The 19,386-nt window shown below is 36.8% G+C and overlaps 1 protein-coding gene across 2 annotated transcripts in view; it reads left to right on the top strand.

Moving 5' to 3' along the window:
* LOC128526285 (metabotropic glutamate receptor 4-like) overlaps positions 1–19,386 on the top strand; it is a 152,571-nt gene continuing 133,185 nt past the window's right edge. For both annotated transcript variants that reach the window (XM_053497984.1, XM_053497985.1), the window contains exon 1: positions 1–283. The gene's annotated coding sequence lies outside the window, so the exon portion shown is untranslated. The remainder of the gene's footprint in view (positions 284–19,386) is intronic.

The raw sequence follows: 19,386 nt of genomic DNA on the forward strand, positions 1-19,386 counted from the left end.
TCAGCGGCGGTTCGGTCGCGAGCGGATGCAGAAGGAGTGGAAGGAAAGACAGACGGGGACTGAGAGACTAATACACGAAGAAAGGCAGTTTTACACGGCTGTTTCGGCACCTCTGCTTTGGACAGCGCAACAGCTTTTACTTTAGTTGGCAAGGTTCAAAAGATTTGCTTCTTCTTTTTGCAAAAACAAAACCGACGATTCTATAACAAAGCAAAAAAAATAAAAAAAAATCAACAGACGCCCGGGTTTAAGTTGTCAACTGAAACCAGAGGAGCCACGGAGGGTGAGTGCCAAATGGGTCAACTTTGAAATCCAGCACATGCATGTGTTTAGTAGACAACAAATCTGTTTTTCGGACGCCTAATGAACAACCATGCATTAGATCTTTGATTGAGGGGGATCTTAATATACCATATACTATCTAAAAACAGAGAGCATGTGAAAAGCTTTTTCTACATAGTGAGAAAAGAAAAAAATATATTTTACTGGTTTAGAAATCTGCAATAAGTCTGTTGATCTGGAGGAGTTTTAAATACATGCACAATGAAATAATAACCCATCTACACTGATGCATGGCTTGCTTTCACACCTTCATTTCCAACAGGTTTCATTCTGTTTCATCCAAACAGTAGAAGACAGGTTCATAACCCTGGTCCTGGTATACCCTCTGTCCTGCTCACACCCACTTTACCTTAGGAAAGGATTTTCATTAGTTGATTAGCTGTATTATATGTTAGAGCAGAGAAAACACTACAATGTGAAGAGCATGGGGTAATCCTGTGCAGTAGGAGGTGCGGTTTAAAGAGCTATATGGACGAATCATGAGGTAAAAATCAATTACTTAATCAGGGTTTGGACTGATCTTTTTACAAATTGGAATTAGTAGGTGAGGGGACGATAGCAAAGCCCATTTTCACATAAGGATTCTCTAAAAATGTTGGGCCAGACTGAGATAAAGAGATGTTAGTGTAAGTATGAGCCAGCCAACCTATTTTCCACAGCAACAGATGCTAAAGCTTTTGGCACCCTGGAGTATATGGTCTTGATTAAAGCTTATGCTGGACGTTGAAAAATGACTTGAGCGACCTTATTTCTTTAATCCAAGTGAATAATGAATTAGAAATGTTAACGCTTGTCATCCAAGAGTCATCAAATTAATAAAAACGAAACAAACCACAATCAACAAATGGTAAATCATGTCAGAACGTTTCTCGATCCTGAAATGTAATAAGTATGAACATTAAACCCAAGACTAAATTGCTAAAAGCTTAAATTTATTTGTAATATTGTGTCATCTACTTAAAAAACGTATTTTGCTGAATTGTTTCTTCATTTCCACTTTCTGACAGGTAGGAAGACCTCCTCTGAGAGGAGAGAAAGAAACAGATGGCAGAGGGAAATTAAAATGAATCATGTTTTATCTTGTTGTTTTATATACAAATCACACATTTTGGGTGTACATAGGGCTATATTAATAATTTAGATATGCCACTATGTTTTTAATTGCATAATTGAATTGCTTTGTGTCCTTAACACATGCCCCATTTACAAATTTGGCATTTATTATTGATTGCTGAGTACAGCTACTGTACTCTGTCAACTCAACAGCAGCCAAAATGCTGAAAAGCATTTCACTGTTTACTACTCAATCAATTTTTTATGGGTCCACATGAGGATCGAGTATTATTTCATAAACTGAGGGCTGCTTTTGCTGGCTGGGGTGTGGTCTGCTCTGATTTGAATGCAGACTGTGACTTCTGTTTGCTTTTAGGCAAGTTAATGATAATGAGATTAAGAGCCAAGTGAGCCATACAGTTGGATGAGAAATAAATCCAATGAAATTAAATTGATTGTCTGGCAAAACTATATATCAAAACCTCTGGGTAATAGATGGCAGATTTTTATGAGCACTTGAGGGAGCAGTTCAAGAGATCAGAACTCAGTAGCTAAAACTTTTTATTCCCTTATGTCATTATGCTGTTACTTATGTACAGACTAGGCCCTGGTGGCACAGTGTGACATCGAATTTTACAAGATTATCTTGCCACAGTCTTGCATATCAGTGCTAGAAAAAAAGGATAAGGCTGTTTATCAGCCTCTGCTCTGGATGTAAATAGGTTAGAAGAATATTATAATATATTTCAGTTATTCATTCTTTGTTCATCAATTTTTTATTTTTAGTTACTACATCATCCTGGTCAGGGTCACAGTGGATTCTGAACATGTTTTAGGTTTCTAGATGGGGATGCAACCAGGTTACAGCATAATATACACGCAATTACACTCTTCATCTGTCACCATTTAGCATAGCCAATAGGCATGTTCTTTGGAGGGGTAAGACATCGTGGATAACCGAACACAAGATATAAGATATAAAAACTATGAAACAACAAATAAAATGATGTAGTAAGGAAAAAGTGTAAAGACCTTCTTTTGCTTTTATGACAGCTTTACACACTACTGGCATTCTCTCAGCCAGCTCATGAGGTAGACACCTGGAAAGACCTTCCAATAGAGTTTTCAATAATCTTGCTAATGGTGTGAAAAGCTGGGACAGCTCTGGTCCCTTGTGGCATGTATCTGCAGGGCCCCTGGAGGTGTCCTGCGGTGTCTGTTACCAGAACGTTGACACAGGATCCTTTGGGTGCCTTGTCTGGGTGGGCCTCCATGAATTGGACTTGCTTGTCCCATCGGTTCTCGGTTGGGTTAGGGAATGCGGAAGCCAGAGTGCTTTTTTGTGGCCAGCATTGACTTTTTTTGTTTGTTGTGGTGCATTTTCTTTTTTGTGATATTGGACAAGATGGGCTGGTCTTTGCTTCCCACAGGCATAAATGAAACTTGAATGTTCATTATCTTGTTACCAGGTCAGACCCTTTCAAGCTTACCACATTTTGTTTGGTTACACACCAATCTGCAAATGGGTGCAAATTCTTTACTCCAGTACTCAACAGTGCAAAGTAAAAACAGTGGAGTGTTTTGTTAATTTATAAAAAAAAATAAAAATAAAAAAAAGACTGAAATATTGAATTTACATAATTATTCAGACCCTTTTTGTTGAGCTCCTATTAGTGGTCCTTCGGACATAATTAAGGAAGAACACAATCATGTATGTCAATATAAGGTTTCACAGAAGATGTATGTATGAGTCAAACAAAAGCCATGAGGTTAAGAGAATTATCTGGAGAACTGCAAGTTGGGTTGGGTATTGTTTAGATTTTTTTACGATAATGATGCCAAATTTAAAAAAAAGCCCCAAAAAATGCTAGATAATATTAAAGAACGTATTTTTATTGAAAAAAATATGCATACTACCCGGCCCAAGTACAATAATTTAACACCTATAACAGCAAAGTAGTTGGTATTCTTGGTATCCTACAAACCGGCTTCAGATTTTAGCAATTCTGTATCTGGCAAAATACGACACTTTTTCTGACTTTCCTAGGGTTGGACTGACTGGGGCCAGAGTGAAGCCCAGAGTGCCAGCTGATGTCTGCAAAGCTGTTAGACGCGGTGCATCCCGTGTGTCCTCAAATGTTTCATTATTATATGGATTTTTACACGCAGTTGTTGAAAGACATTTTTTCAGTTGCGAAATAATTTTTCATGTATGATGGCATGGAATGAGGCACTGAAATGAGACACAAACCCAAACTGCAAGGCAGGATTGTGTCAAAACACAGATCTTGGGAGAGGATACAGGAAGATTTCTGAAGTGCCCAAGAGCACAGGAGACTCCATCATTCTCAAATATAAGAGAATAGGAACGACCAGCAGTCCTCCCAGATTCGGCCACCCAGGTAACCTAAGGGTCACTGTAAATGACATCCAGAGTTCCCTTGTGGAGACTGCAGATTCTTAAAGAAGGACTACCATCACTGGAACACTCCACCAATCAGCCCTGTATAGTACAGTAGCCAGACAGAAGCCGTTCCTTACTAAAACTCTCATGATAGCCTGCTGCGAGCTTGCCAAAAGCACCTAAAGGACTCTCAAAACATGAGAAGTACAAATCCTTTGGCGTGATGAATTCCCCACACCATGTGTGGAGAAAAACAGTCACTGTGCATCACCTCATTAATTCCAGCCCTACAGTCAAATAAGGTGGTGGCAGTATCATGCTGTAGGGATGTTTTCCTGCAACAGGGACTGAGAAACTAAACAGAATAGAGAGAAAATAGATGCAGAAATATATAGAGCAATCCTGAGTGAAAACCTTTTCCAGCATGCTCAGGATGTCAGCCAGTTTACGTTTCAACAAGACGATGACCCGAAGCATAAGTTTCAGCTCAGTGAAAGTCCAGAGTTTGGGCAATAGAGAGTCTCTGGAGAGACCTGAAAATGTCTGTTTCCGTCCAAGCTGGTTGAACTCAAATGATTCTGCCAAGATGAATGGAAGAAACGTAAAAAAGAAGGGAGTACCAAACTTATAGCATCATTCATAAGTAGTTTTGAGGCTGTCATTCCCAAAGGTACTATAACCAAGTACTAAATGATGGGTCTAAATAACTTAGATAAATGGGATATTTCAGTCTTTATTTTTAATAAATTAATAAAACACTCCAAACACTTGTTCTTTTTCTTTGTAAGTGTGGAGCATTGTGTGTAGAATACTGTTAAAAGAAGGATTTGAATACAATTTTAAATCGGTATAAAACATAAATTGTGGAAAACTTGAAAAGATATATGACTATTAAACAAACTAACCAAGACAATAGCATTACGAGTGTTGAGTGTAGTAAAGTGATTCCTTCAATATGTATTTATTTCTCTTACCCAGAGTTTGTCTATGACAACTCTGGGAGCTCTGACGGCTACCTCAGTAGAGAACTCCACGTCTGATTAAGTAAATCTGTAGTTATTGTTGTTCCGTTTATGTTTTTATTGTTGTATTTAACTCTAGTTTAATCAGCCTGTTATTTTTGTTGAGAAGTACTAAAGGAGCATTGTCAGAGGTTTTCTACCTTTTATTTAAGACATACTGTTTATATGCCTCTGAGTGGCGCACAGTAAATTCCCCGCCCTATCATCTAGAGATCGCTAGTTAAACTCCCGCGTGATGCTGTAGCCTCCCACAGCCTGGGCGGCCTAGAAAGAGCTGATTGGTCAAGCTCTCTCAGAGGAGGAGGAATAAGAGGCAGTCTGTGCTTTCCCATCAATCGCAGCTCTAAGCCAATAACATGCATTGTGAGCTCATGCAAGCAGAAGCTTAGTCAGCAGTAGCCTTTTTCATGGGGGAGTGATCTAATGAGCGGGTGGAAATTGGACACGACTAAATTGGGGAAAATCCCCCCCCCCAATTTTTTTTTATTTCCATGTTGCAGGGGGTTTTGATCCGGTTTTTGCTATGGTTTGGCTACAGGTTTTTGCAAGCTCCAACTTTGCATTTTAATTTGATCACAGTCTGTTTTAAGAAACGTGTTTGTGTCTGGATTGCTGATCAGAGGGTTGTGAGTTCAAACCTGTGAGTTCCTGGCACTGCTTGGTCTTTGAGCAAGTCCCATAATCTTTAAGTTCCACTGACATCATAAACTGTAACGGCTTTAGATAAATAACATCTGTCAAATGAATAAATGTACTGTTGAAACAAGTGCCTCACTCACACATCTCAATCACACTTGCCCAGGTTTCAGACCATCTGCTCTCTGACCGTATTCTCATATTCTTATATTATGAAGAAGACTTATATAATTTAATTTACATAATATAATTTACTAATTAATCCCAAAATGGATACAATGTGTTCGTATTTGTAATAAATTAAGAATCTAAATGAAAGAAATACCAAAAAAAAACTACTGTTCCAACAGTTGCTTAGGTTACTTGGCTGACACTTATATTTTAAGCAGTATTGCAGTCTCCTGTGGCTCCGTCAGTCTCATCACTTGCACATCAGAGAGAGAAGTTCTCTCACTCGCTCCCTTTTTTACGCCCCATGCTTCTAAGTCTATTTTCTTACACCGGCTTACGTAACCGATGCATTTAAATCTATACAGTGGTTTTCGGCTTAGGAAAATAATGCCTTCTACGTTTAATCATCTGGAATGAACGAATCATTGTTAATAAAATTGTGTGATATAGTAGTCAGTACAAATGAGTCAATGTGCGTCATACCTGCAGGATTTTTTTTTGGACTCTCAAGTGGTTTGTTGGTTGCTCTGATTACCACAAACAAAGATGCTTTGAAATCACTGTTCTCATGAACATTTTGTCCTCACACACACACACACACACACACACACACACACAAACAAGAGCAGGGGGTGCTGGTGTTTACAGCAAAAAAATACTATTACCCTTAGTTAATAAAAAATAAGTCCACGATCTAGATTAAAATATTAAAGAGTCTACTAGAAGAAAATAAGTTCATAAACAAAGCCGACATTACACAGACTCTAATATGAGCTAAAACCAGTAGCATTTCATTTAGAATCTAGGCCAGGGCATTTTCCAAATGTTGTGCTCTGCTTTGGATTTGCAATATTCAGAAGCTGTAAACTCATTCTCATTTACATGTTTTTATTGGTATTGCTGAACACAGTCTATAATATTAGACCCTCTCTACTTTTCTACATGGTTTGGTCCAACTAGGAGTAGAGCTGAGACAGATGTTAGTTTGAGGACATAATGACATGTAGGAGAAGAGACAGTCTGAGGTAGCGACAGAGTAAAGAGCAAACCCACTCACTGCCCCATGCTCCATCAGCACACAACACTCCACATGTACACACAAATGCAAGGCAAGGCAGCTTTGCTCTTATTTTAGACAGGTAATGTTAACTCTGTTGTCTTAAAAAAAAAAAATAATAAATGGACTCTTTGTCTGATGTGCATTCTGCATTGGCTTATTTTGGATGTTTGCTGATGGTTCATGGGTAGGGCAAGGCAATATGGCCAAAAATATTTATCACGATATATATATATTTAAAAATTTGCGATAACGACGATATGATTGACATGAGACAAAATACTTTACAATTCCAAAACTTTATTAGTGCAAAAAAACCCATCAATTTATTTTCAATTAAACAAGCAACTGTTTGTATGTGCATTAAAGCTATATAAAATTTTAACAGTGCAAATGCAAATTCCTTGCTGAGATTTTAACCAAAAGGCATTTCCAGTGGAACTGGGCTGACATATCCTGAGCATAACCATGTATAATATCCACAAAACTTAAAAAGAGTTGCTTTGCAACATAAAAACTGCAGTGTGCCAAATAACAATAAGTCAAATAATAAAATTGCACAATTTCTTGAATAAAAACAAAACAAGCAAACAAAAAACATAGATAGTTTTAACAAAGGCACTGCGCATTTTACCCATATTCTATCGCGATATTTCATTTTCTTATCATTGCCTAACATTGTACCGGTATTACAGTGAAAGGTATAATATGGCCCGGCCCTATTCATGGGTTTGTTGGTCTGTGGGTATGAACCCATTAGGCTTGACCCTGCCCATTAAGTCTGCTTCTTGTGTCATTAGATTCGGAAGGCAAACCACGGTTTGTTTGCTATTATATTCAAAACTTTTTTCTCTGCAATTGGTTTTTTTGCTCAACTGCATCTTTGTGACTGATTTCAAATGCGCTTGACAAGGAAATCACATTTTAAGAAGTCCTCCGCAATGATTGCTTAGTTACAAAGCATAACAGTGAGCAGTACATTGGCAAACAAGTGATAAAAGGGACTACACATTCCACCTAGAATGCTTTTGAAGGTCTCTGAAGATGCCGCACTGCAAAGGACGCACATTAGATAGAAATGACAGATGAAACGAATAAAAACATTTTTTTTGTCTTTGAAAAAAGACTTTTTGTTTTGTTTCCCTTTTCACTTAAATGTATGCATTCTCAGAGCATTCATCCTACTAAATATCTTGAATGTTTTTTTTATACATCAGTAGCCCTGTCACTCGCAGGCACATGTTTCCTCTGATGTTCATGAATTCTGCCTCAGCATGAATTCATCCTAGCGGCTACACTTTGCTGCTTAGGGCTTCAATGCACTCTGAGGAGAGCTTCAGCACTCAACTTAACTGCATGAACATGCAGCCACCTTATTGACTGGTACATTGCTTAGTGACATGAATAAGAAGGAGATACTCCGTTGCCCTCTCCAACTAGTACGAAATCTCAGGACAAGTGATGAGTCTTCTTTACTTTTATAGTGTGCACTATTCAGGTTATTCTTCATTTATCATTAATTCATTCTTTTGGATTGTATGGCTGTGTTGTTACAGTAGTGTTTTTTCCTTGGAGCCCTCCCTCCCTGCTTGTATTGAAAAAAAGCTGAGCTCCCCTCGCAACAAACACACCCCTGACCAGAGCAGCCCAGCCTAGCCCATGTACGCAAAGCAAAAGAATCAACTCATCTTTTAAAATAGCTTCCTATGCAAATTTGTAATTATGGTGTGATTGTGTAATTATGATCTTATTTAGCATGCGCCACAACCACACAGCCTCAGAGCAGGAAAAGGCTAGCACACCCCCTTTGATTTAGGGTGCCCTTTGAAGCTGGTGTGGGCCCCTGGTTAGGATCCATAAGAAAAATATGAAATTATGCATATAAGCCAATCTCACAACCTAATACCTACTCTGCCTCTCAACCAGTATAAATCAATTGTGTACATGGAGCATCTAAGTTCATGTATAGCGTGAAGGGCATGTCATGGCAAGCTTCTGTGCAAGAAAGTGTGAAAGAACACACCTATCCGTAATATTGATACCAGTCTCACGCAGAGCATCTACCTCACCTCCAACCAAGCTTCTCACACTACCATCTATGCAATCACACTGTCTACTTCTCACTTGCAAAAATGCAAAACACAGTAAGAACCATTAACTAAACCACTGAGCTGTGTGCCAAATTATGTGATTGAAAACAAATGAAATCCTCAAAGATGAAAGGATCTTCATAGGTAAATTTAAGAACAAATATCTACATATTAGTTGTAAAAGATCAGCAAAAATGTGATCCCCCACCCCCCCAGATAAACTAACCACACAATGTTAGTGAAATGCAAGGGAGCATTCAGACTTCTCATTTAAATGCAGTTCATGTTCTGATATGAATGAGGAGTGCAATAAGTGATTTGCCAAGGGCCTTTCATTTCACAGAATTGCTTGGTGGGAGATCTTGCATCTATGCACCTCGTGCTGGTTCTAAATGAAAAATCATTCATTTCATGAGAGAACTAACCATGGTTTTTACATGCCATTGACAACTTGCATAGTTTATGCGTCTTCTTTTTGTTTTTTTAATAGCTGTGATAGAGTAAATCCCATAAATTAGACACTTCCTGAAACAGAATAATTGTAACAAAACCATAACAAAAGTTATTTCCCAGGTCTACTTGTATATACCAGTGCTAGATTTGGATTGTTCCATTCTCACTGCTTCTGGTTTCAGCATGTAGCATGCCACAGCCTGGAAGGTGTTGCCTCATTCAAACACTGCAAAAAAAATAAGGCAGCTCAAAAACTTATTATAGAAAGAGGGACAGAGAGAGTGAGTGCAAGTGAGAAGAATAAAGAGGAAGAGAGAGAGGGAGCGAGAGAGTCCTTACTAGAGACATGAAGAGGTTGCTGTTTATCTGAGCAGTATCCTGATTTATCTTCTGCTGAATCTCTTCCAATGACAGCTCTAGTTTCTTGCTCTCAGCCACCTAATCCTGACAGACAAACAGGCAGACAGCAAGAGAAAGAAGGTGTGAGAGAGAGAAAGAGAGAAAAGCCTCCAGCATAGATTCCTGGGTTTTGATAATGAGATGTAATTATTTACTTTGAACTTTCCAATTAATAATGCAAAAGCGGCAACCTGAGGAGAAGGACACACGGCTCTCCTTAGCAATAGGTATATTAGGAAGCATGCTAATTGACTGATGGCTTGGCTAGAGAGAGTAGACTGCAGAGATATTAATGACAGACCTCTCAACGCATCTTCAGGGTGCTGTGTGCATAAATGTGTGATTGGGATCTGCTAGAGGTACGGGGGAATTGTGGAGTGGGTAATTATCCAGTTTCATGAATCTAAAATACACGGCAAGGAATAGTAAAAACAGAAATGCTGTTTTTTTATTATGTACATTGTATAAACCTTATACACATACATTGTATAGCACATCTATCTTGTCGAATAACAAAACTAATCTTTACTGTCTTATGCAACATTGTGTTCACTATGTAGAACTATGTCGAACATTGTAGCGCTCGGCACTGTACCTTGCAAACAAATGATAAAAAAAACAATACTATCTATATATAAACAAGAAGACAGTTAGCCTTACATAATATTTAAAAAACTTCTCTTCCTGATTAAACTTCATGTATACAAAGGAAAAGTGTCAGATTGAAATAAATGCATTCAGAATCAAATAATATATTATACAGTTATTATAGGACCAGGAAATTTAAGCCTTCAAACATATTGCAACGTTATATGTTTGTACAGGCAAGCTTGGATAATAATAATAATAATACTTATTATTATTATTAATTAAAATGTATTATTTGTAATTGTTGTAAGGGCGTTCTCAGGGCAATAGCTCGCTTTTACTTTTCTAAGGAATCTAAATGATGTTTTTTTTTATTTATTTGGAACTGAACCGCCGTATTGCCATAAATTTTGCACACATCCCCATGAAACTTCCAGGCACAATGGACGATTGATCACCACCCTCGGGTTAGGGTTAGGGTTAGGGTACCAGCTTACCCCTCGTCCTCACCTACTTCGCGGCCTCTGTAAAACTCACCAGGGAGGTAAAGTCCAACTTTCTGCACATTTTGGGACAAAAACAAACATTTAAGGATTATAAAGTCATCGCAGCTTACAGGAAAAACAAACATTTACAGGATTATTTAATTAGGGCCAAACTCAATCCCCTACTTAACAAAAAACCTAAACATCAGGGACAATATTTAGAGCAAAAAGACTATTTACAGAACAAATTTACAAAAGAAGTATTCATTACTCACCAATCAGGCACAGTATACAGCAAAAACTGCGTATACCTTATTACATGCAAACTATGCAGAGCCCAATATGTGGGAGAGACGGGTAACACAATTCTTACCAGAATGACACAACATAAACACAACATCCTAAAATAAAAAGAAAATGATACTTACCTGGTCAGACACTTCCGGGAACACGGATGGGAATCCTCCTGGGCGATGGTGCTACAAGCCAACACGCAATGGTCCATCCTGCAAAGAAAAAGAGCAGAGAAAATCTGGATACAGAAATTAGGCACCACACACACACACCCCCAAGGCCATAACGAGAAGTGAACCGGGTAGAGCCGGCGGCATTGATGGCCTGTGCACACAAGTTAGCGCGTTAACCACCCTCTCTTTCTTAACTTAACCTCTCCTTTACTCCACCTTCTAACCTCTTCTTCCTTCCTAAACCCCTAACCTTAACCTCTGACCCCTAATATCCCTAAACCCTAAAACTCAACCTCTCTTACCTTAACCTTAACCTCTGACCCCTAATCTCCCTAAACCCTAAAACTCAACCTCTCTTACCTCAACCTTAACCTCTGACCCCTACCCTCTCTAAACCCTAAAACTTAACCCCTAAAACTTACCCATAACCCCTAACCGCTAACTCGAACCCCAACCCTTTTATGTTAAGGTGTCTAGATCCTTTTTGAGAACATTGATTCTAAAGAAGATGGACCCCAAACTTCAGATCGTTGATGTGTTAGGGCATTATAAATACAAAATATGGTGTATGTCAATTTACTCTCATTGTTTCCTGACATTTAAAAATTTTTGTCAATAGAATGCATGCTAATAGGCACTAATATGCAGCAGATCACAATACATAACATAACACAAAACTAATTTTACATTGATGTCATTATTAGTAAATGTGTAATGTGTGAAAAAACACATTTTTAAAAACTGGATCACAATTATAAAACCATACTGGCATAATGTGATCTTAAAAAATCTGTTTTGACAAAGATAAGAAGATGTTATTGGAAAACCAACAAAATAAAATAATTTTAGGAACACTTTGATACCCTTTTAAAAAACTTACATTGTAGTTGGTTATTTAACTAGAAGTTCATTTTGCATCATTGACTCTTTAAACAGTTTAATTAACTAGGCTGTTATTTAGACTGTTTAATAAACTAGAATAAATGAGGACATTTTAAATCTTTTCAGCAGCAGTAAATAGGAGGCTTTGCTTTTAGGCACTTGTTATGGAAGTCCTTTCTTTTTAGTTACTCTGAATCTGGGACACAAAGAAGTGTTTTATATTGGGGTGATGGAATTTTAAGCAGCTTGCATGTAGCATGCGCAGTGATAGTCTAATAAATTTTCTTTTAGCAGGGTTTGTTAATAAATATTTAAAATCCTGATGGTGTCAATGATCTGACGTTCATCAAATTTAGTGATGATTATTTGATTTCCTGTGTTTTAAGAGACCATTTATTTAAATAGTTACAAATTTCAAAAACACGGCATGTTGTATGTTTTTTTTTTGTGCACCTGAGCAACTGCTGTGTACCGAAACAAACACAAGTCTGAGGAACATACATGTATAATTAACTAATTATGCTCACAACATGGCTGCGTAAAATTTCGAACAGTGCATCTCACAGTCATGTTATACAATTTTCCTCAAAAAAGGCTATTCACAAATGCAGGGGTACTTTGATCTTAGAAATAATGATACAAATTAACCACCAGCAAAGAAAAATCTTAACATAAGCATGATGTGCAAAATCTGTCACAAGGAGTGTGTGTACAATGGTGAATACTAGTTGGCTTACAATAGCAATGTATTTCTGCTTTCACACGTGTCATGCTTTCACATTAATATTTTCAGTAATACATGCTCATGTGAGAAATCTTAAATCATGTACATACACTATATGTAATGTACTCTGTGTGTAGTAATGGTAAAATGGTGGTGGGGTTGTGTTTAGGAAACTCAACAAGCTGTGCCGTTAAACTGATTAATAAACTATTTTTGATTGGTTTATTCTAATCGCTGCCATCAAAGCCATCAAAGTTGTTTACTTGTTTGTCACCCTTGATGTTAATAAGAAATAAAGAAATAAATAAACAAATAAACACTTTATGTCATGTTACGCAAAAACCGGACAGTGCAAACTCCTCTATTCTGAAAGCTCGTGTTAACTCTGTAACGTTACTGTAAATGTAATTAAGAATATTTAAAGAGCGAAACCATGTTAGCAATATTGATGACAAATACATACAATCTCACAAAAACAAACACTATATAATACTTAAAATACTAAAACGTTCGTTAAATATTTATAAAACTAATAATAATATAACATAATAAAAGATATATTATTATAACAGTTGCATTTTCAGTTAAAGGAATCCTGGAAATCAAAGGAGCTGCTGCACCATCAGTTCCCCTGCATCCCACATTCTTAATTTGAGTGTAAAGGCAAAGTTTAATATTCCTCTAAGCCTTTTTTCAGTAGCATAACACAATAAATAGTAGTTCATAAAATAATCTTCAAAGTGATTTTACCACTCAGCACTGACAGAAAAAATGCATCCATGTCTTTGTTACTTCATATCTATGTTATAAAACATAAACAGGCAGTTTTGTAGCAAGCTCTAACTCCACAGGTCTCGTGAAGTGCTACTGCAACAATTCCTTGCAGAACTTAAATATCATCCCTGCTTTGTCCACTCTTGTTTAAATAGAAAGTGCATTTAAAAATTATTTTGATGATTCATCAAGCCCTAATATTATGTTGCCTTTATTATTTGAGATACTTTTTTACATTCGCAAAATTACATTCTCAGCTCACATGGCTGGAGTTTTCAAATAGATGTTAAATGTCAAGGAAACACCTGTACATATGTATCGGGAGGTCTGAGCTTTTGCCTCTCTTACTTCCAGATTATTTTTATCACATTTATATATGGAGATCATATTTATTACTTGTTCTACATAACCTCAAGATTTAAAGACCATCACTTTTGTGTTTTGTGTAGCTGCAGATTTGCTTTGGGGGTAAAATAATATGTGAAACAATGCTTAAGTGAACTCCCTGAAGTAATTAAATGTGATTTATTTAAATTATAAAACAGTTAGCAACCGAGCAATCTGATTACTATGAGTAGCGATAATGGACTGTAACAGCACTAGCATGTTTAAATATACGTACTGTATCACTTCACACCCCAGGAGTTCTACTAAACTATTAATCAGACTTAATGTTGGTCACCAAGAAAGGTTAAAAGGTCTTTGTATGGTCAGTAGTACTGAGGAGAGAGCAGCTGCCTGCCAAAACACACATTTAAAACCTGCCACTGAAGCGCTTTCAGCAAGAAAACACTTCTAATAATGTTATCTTAAAATCCATCTTGTCACATTATTAATTGCTTCTACATCATTTTGAATCACCTTTGAATTATCCGTGTTCTTTTATTTAGGACTACAAAGCTAACTCAACTTCTTAACACAAGGCTGAGTCCCAAATCCCTCCCTAACCCCTGATAAAGGGCACAACTTGGTGTGTGGTGAGAAGTGATTTTACACCCTACAATAGATTTCCATTTTACTGGTATTTGGGATTTAACCTATGAAGCTCCTCCAGTTGCTGTTAGTTTGTTTCATCAGTCATGGAAGTATATTGTCAGAGCAAAATAACTGGTTAACTGAACAAACAACTGATAATCTGTTGATAGTAACTGGCGTTTGTCAATCTGTTGTATAAAAGCAACATCATACTCGAAGGTGTGCTGTTGTTGTGCATGTTGCTCATGCCTATGACCACATCACATCCCTGCTGATATTCAAGCAAAACAGAACTCCTTCTTTGTTTAATTAAATTGAGCAGAAACAAATAACATTATCATATAATAATTAGCATTATCAAGGAAAGTTGTTTTATGATGGTATTTCTAGAGTTTGTGATTGTACAGCCTGTCACTCATCATCATACGGTCTCTAATCACAATGTTTTCCTTCTTCAGTAAGGTTTCTGAATAAATAGAAAAGTGTATTATTGAAATGCTATATTACAGACAGTCATTAGTTTCTTTTAGTTTTTATTCGTCTTTGTATTTAAAAGTAGAACAATCAATTTTCTATTCTGCAAATATTTTAACTAAAATGACAAACATGTAATGCTTGAAAGGCTACATCTAGACTTTAGTTTAGTCTAGTCATGGTAATATGAGAAAAGGTACTATAAGTTTCTTGTTTAATTAAAAAGCATTGTTTTAGAGACTGAGTGTGGGTTTTACTCTGGAACGTTGCACACAAAGTAATATAAAGTTTGTTACACTGTGGCAGATTATACTATTACTTACTCACTCATTGTCTATACCACTTTATCCTGTATTTAGGGTCATGGGGGCTGAGAGCCTATCCCAGGAGACTTAGGGCACGAGGCGGGGGACAACCTGGACACGGTGCCAATCCTTTACATGGCACACACATATGCACACACTCACACTAATTCCGGGCAATTTGGGAATGACAATTAGCCTAATCTGCAGGTCTTTGGACTGTGTGAGGAAACCCAACAAGCACGGGGAGAATATGCAAACTCCAAGCACACAGAGACTGGAATCGAACCAGACCCTGGAGGTGCAAGGCAACAGTGCTAACCACTAGACCACCGTGTGGTGCCACCTATGCTATTACTAAACTTCTAAAAAAAATATCCTTGTACAAATGAAAGTTTTAAAATTTCAACCTGAGCAGAATAAATCTTAAGTTAGTCGCCTCCGACCCACAACAGCAGGAAGCCAGGCAAAGGAAAGGCTGGCTGACATCTTAGAATGCGATGACCGATTGCAGACTTGATGAGATTACTCTTAACCCTATTTCCAGGGGCAATAACTCAGCAGTGAAGCAATATCATGATTGATGTTACATCATATTCTTACTCTAGGGGGTGGGGTGGGTGGTCTTGGGTGCATGTTATTTTATACAGCCTTACAGCTATATGCCATCTAGCCCACTCCTTCTTTTATGGCTGGCTCAAAAGGAGCTTCAGGGTTTTCCGGAGCTCAACATCATACCTGAGCAGAGGGAGCCATGGATTTGGAGGTTGGTTCTGCAACATTTACACACACAGCTGCTCTCTCTTACTTTGGATGCTTTGTAGGTGACTTAGTCAAGCACAGCATGGGAGGAGGTTCTATTTAGAGAGATTTAGTGGGTTCTGCCCACTTCTGCCATCACTGTGGAACACTATTGAACATTGATCTGCTATATTTAGCCCTGCATTTTAGAAGTGCCTATTGATTAGAGCTGTGTATTGATTCTACATTTAAAAACGTCCACCTGCATATCAATCTGATTTTCAAACATAGTATCAACCCATACTGGCCCAACAATATTCACTCTTTTATTGTTGTGTATCTTTAGTAGTCAGACTGTTTATGTATGCAGTGCTGCTGTGTATACATATTCAGACGATCTTTGTGGTAAGAAAACAGTACAATTCATCAGGCTATTCCACACATACACACACACACACACACACACACACACACACAGACCTCATAAAAAGATATAGCGTAGAGGGCAGGCACTGTTTGATTAGCATTGTCTGAAAGCATTTGTGACTCTCCCGAGGACTGCGTGGGAGTTCATTCTTTGTGTCTCCCAAGCGGGATTCTATTGTTGTATTGCAAAGAAAAGTTCAATGTTCAGATTCAAAAACATCATCTTACATTGCAAAAAAAAAAAAAAAAAAACATTGTGCATGTAAATGACTTGTTTTTGGTATTTGCTGAAGAACATGCTTTCATTTAAAGCCTCTGAGCTTCTTAAAACATCCAAAAATGGCTTGGGGCACTTTGCCTCTCTCTGTTCCCTATATACTGTAGTATATACATCACAAACATATAGTATATATGTTTACCAGTTCTCATTGCACCATGTGAGAAGAAAGAATACATAAAAAGACCAGAATGATATTTATAGATGAGAAAGATATTTTAGACTATAGGAAGCATTTTGTAACTACGGATTAATTTAACAAAACTATTTTTTCTAATGATTGTGTAATATTTGACCATTTTGTAATAAAATGTGTTATGTTCACTATTAAATTACTTGTCATTTACTTGGGCATCTATCAGAGTATTTTTCTATATTAGTAGGTATCTGAATGTAAAAATATAACTCTCTCTCTCTCTCTCTCTATCTATCTATCTACAGTATATATATATATATATATAATTAAAGATTTTGGCCATGCTATGATCAATGCATTCGTAAGCACTTTGGTAATCATTTTTCCTTCACTATTCAAGTACCACATTATGCTTTGCACAAAATTAAAGATTTTAGAACAAGTAGTGGTGATGAGGCTCAATATAAATGAATCAAGACAGGAATAATTTAAACTGGTGTAATTAAAACTATATACTACATAATACAGGCTGTTCCATCATTACTCTGTGAAAGGACCATACAGAATGGTAAAACTCCATAAACTTATTTTTTCCACAAACTTAAACCACAAGGATGTCTTGGAAATAATAATTTTATCATAATTTTTATTATTATTATTATTATTACTTTTTTGTTTTCTATCTATCTATCTATCTATCTATCTATCTATCTATCTATCTATCTATCTATCTATCTATCTATCTATCTACATTAATGTTTCATCCTTACCTAGTTAAAAATTTTTTGTTTAACCCTTATCACATACTTTTGTCATATGATCAATGATTTTCTGTCTGGTTGGAAAACATCTGAATGAGCCGAGAGAGGTTTGGTTTTCTCTCTCTCACTCTTTCTCTCTTTAAGATTTCACATATAAAAAATGTACAGTAGATAACCAACCAACCATACAACCAAATAACCAGATTACTTATCTAAAATTTAGGTGGCGTCTTTTGAGTATTCAAAATTCATTCATAACTTTTTTTAATTACATGTATCAGTCTTGGCAGTTTCTATGATACTTAGATAACCGATAACAGCCAAAATCTGTTAATACTGTAAATGGAATTTTAACATTCATGTAAGCACACTCACTGGGATTCAGTCTTATTCTATTTCCAGGGAGTAGTTTGACTCAGCTTACATTGTTTTTCTAACCTTCAGGATCACTTCATAGCATTGCCCTTGCGTTTGTGGAAAATATAGGCGAAGTGTGCTGGTGGAAGTTTTTTGAAATCTAATAATGCTTACTGACGGACTGGGGAGAAAACAATACTTACAGTACCTACATTTGTAGACAGATCTACATACTATAACCTGTTTTACAATACTGTGTATTTATATCATTACTTTACTATTGGAAAAGTTTTTATCAATATTGTGTCCGCAGTTCCATATGAATACTTTTTTTAAATAAAAGCAGCAGTTATGTTAATGATACTGTTAATACAAAAACAACCTAGAATAAGAACATTATAATACTGTACATTACACAGGATGTAATGGAATATACATTCAAAGTTAAGAAATACATTTATATACACTACCATTTAAAAGTTTGGGGTCACTTGCAAATTTCTTTGTTTTTGTTTAGTAATTTGTTTTCTACATTCTACAACAATACTGGGGATTTCAAAACTATAAAATAACACATATGGAATTAGGTAATTACGTAACAACAACAAAAACAACAGTTAGTTGTTATTTTAAGACACAGAGGTCAGCCTTTCTGTAATAGTTCTTGCAAGAACAGTATTGTCAAGTGCGTTTGCAAAATCCGTCAAGCATCATAATGAAACTGGCTCTCATGAAGGCCATCCCAGGAGGGCGAGACCAAAACCTACCTCTGCCGCAGATGAGAAGTTCATTTAGAGTTATCAGCCTGAAAAATGACCAATTAACAACACCTAAGATTAGAGGTGTTATGAAGTCTTTACAGAGCATAAGTAGCAGACACATCTCACAATTAACAGTTCAAAGGAGATTAATGCATTTTTTGGACGCCTTCAGCATTCCTTTACAATGTAGAAAGAAATAAAAATCAGAAACGATCATAGAGTTAAAAAGTGACCCCAAACCTCTGAACTGTAGTGTATATCTAACTAATCTAGACCTTGCGAGGCTCAGTTTTCTGATTTTTCTTCTGCACAGCAAAGCCAATGTCAGAAGGATGAGCATAGAGCTTACGGCATATAACAATTGCTCACAGTTATTACTGTTATTAAAGATAGCATAGACCCAGTTTAGCACATTCAGGGTTAAAGAAAGGTCTGCTTAATCATTGAAAAGCCAGTAACTACTATGATACAGCCACAGGCAGTAATTTAGCTATATTGCAGCCCCGTTAGAACTTGTGTTTGAATACACAATACACGCCATAAAAGCTTTAGAAAAGCCACAGTGAATCATTAGAGAATACTGTTAGCAGAAAACGGGCAGTAAAAGAGACAGTGTGCCCTTACTCACA

Source organism: Clarias gariepinus, chromosome 6 (genome assembly GCF_024256425.1).
Source record: "Clarias gariepinus isolate MV-2021 ecotype Netherlands chromosome 6, CGAR_prim_01v2, whole genome shotgun sequence".
NCBI classification, from domain to species: domain Eukaryota; kingdom Metazoa; phylum Chordata; class Actinopteri; order Siluriformes; family Clariidae; genus Clarias; species Clarias gariepinus.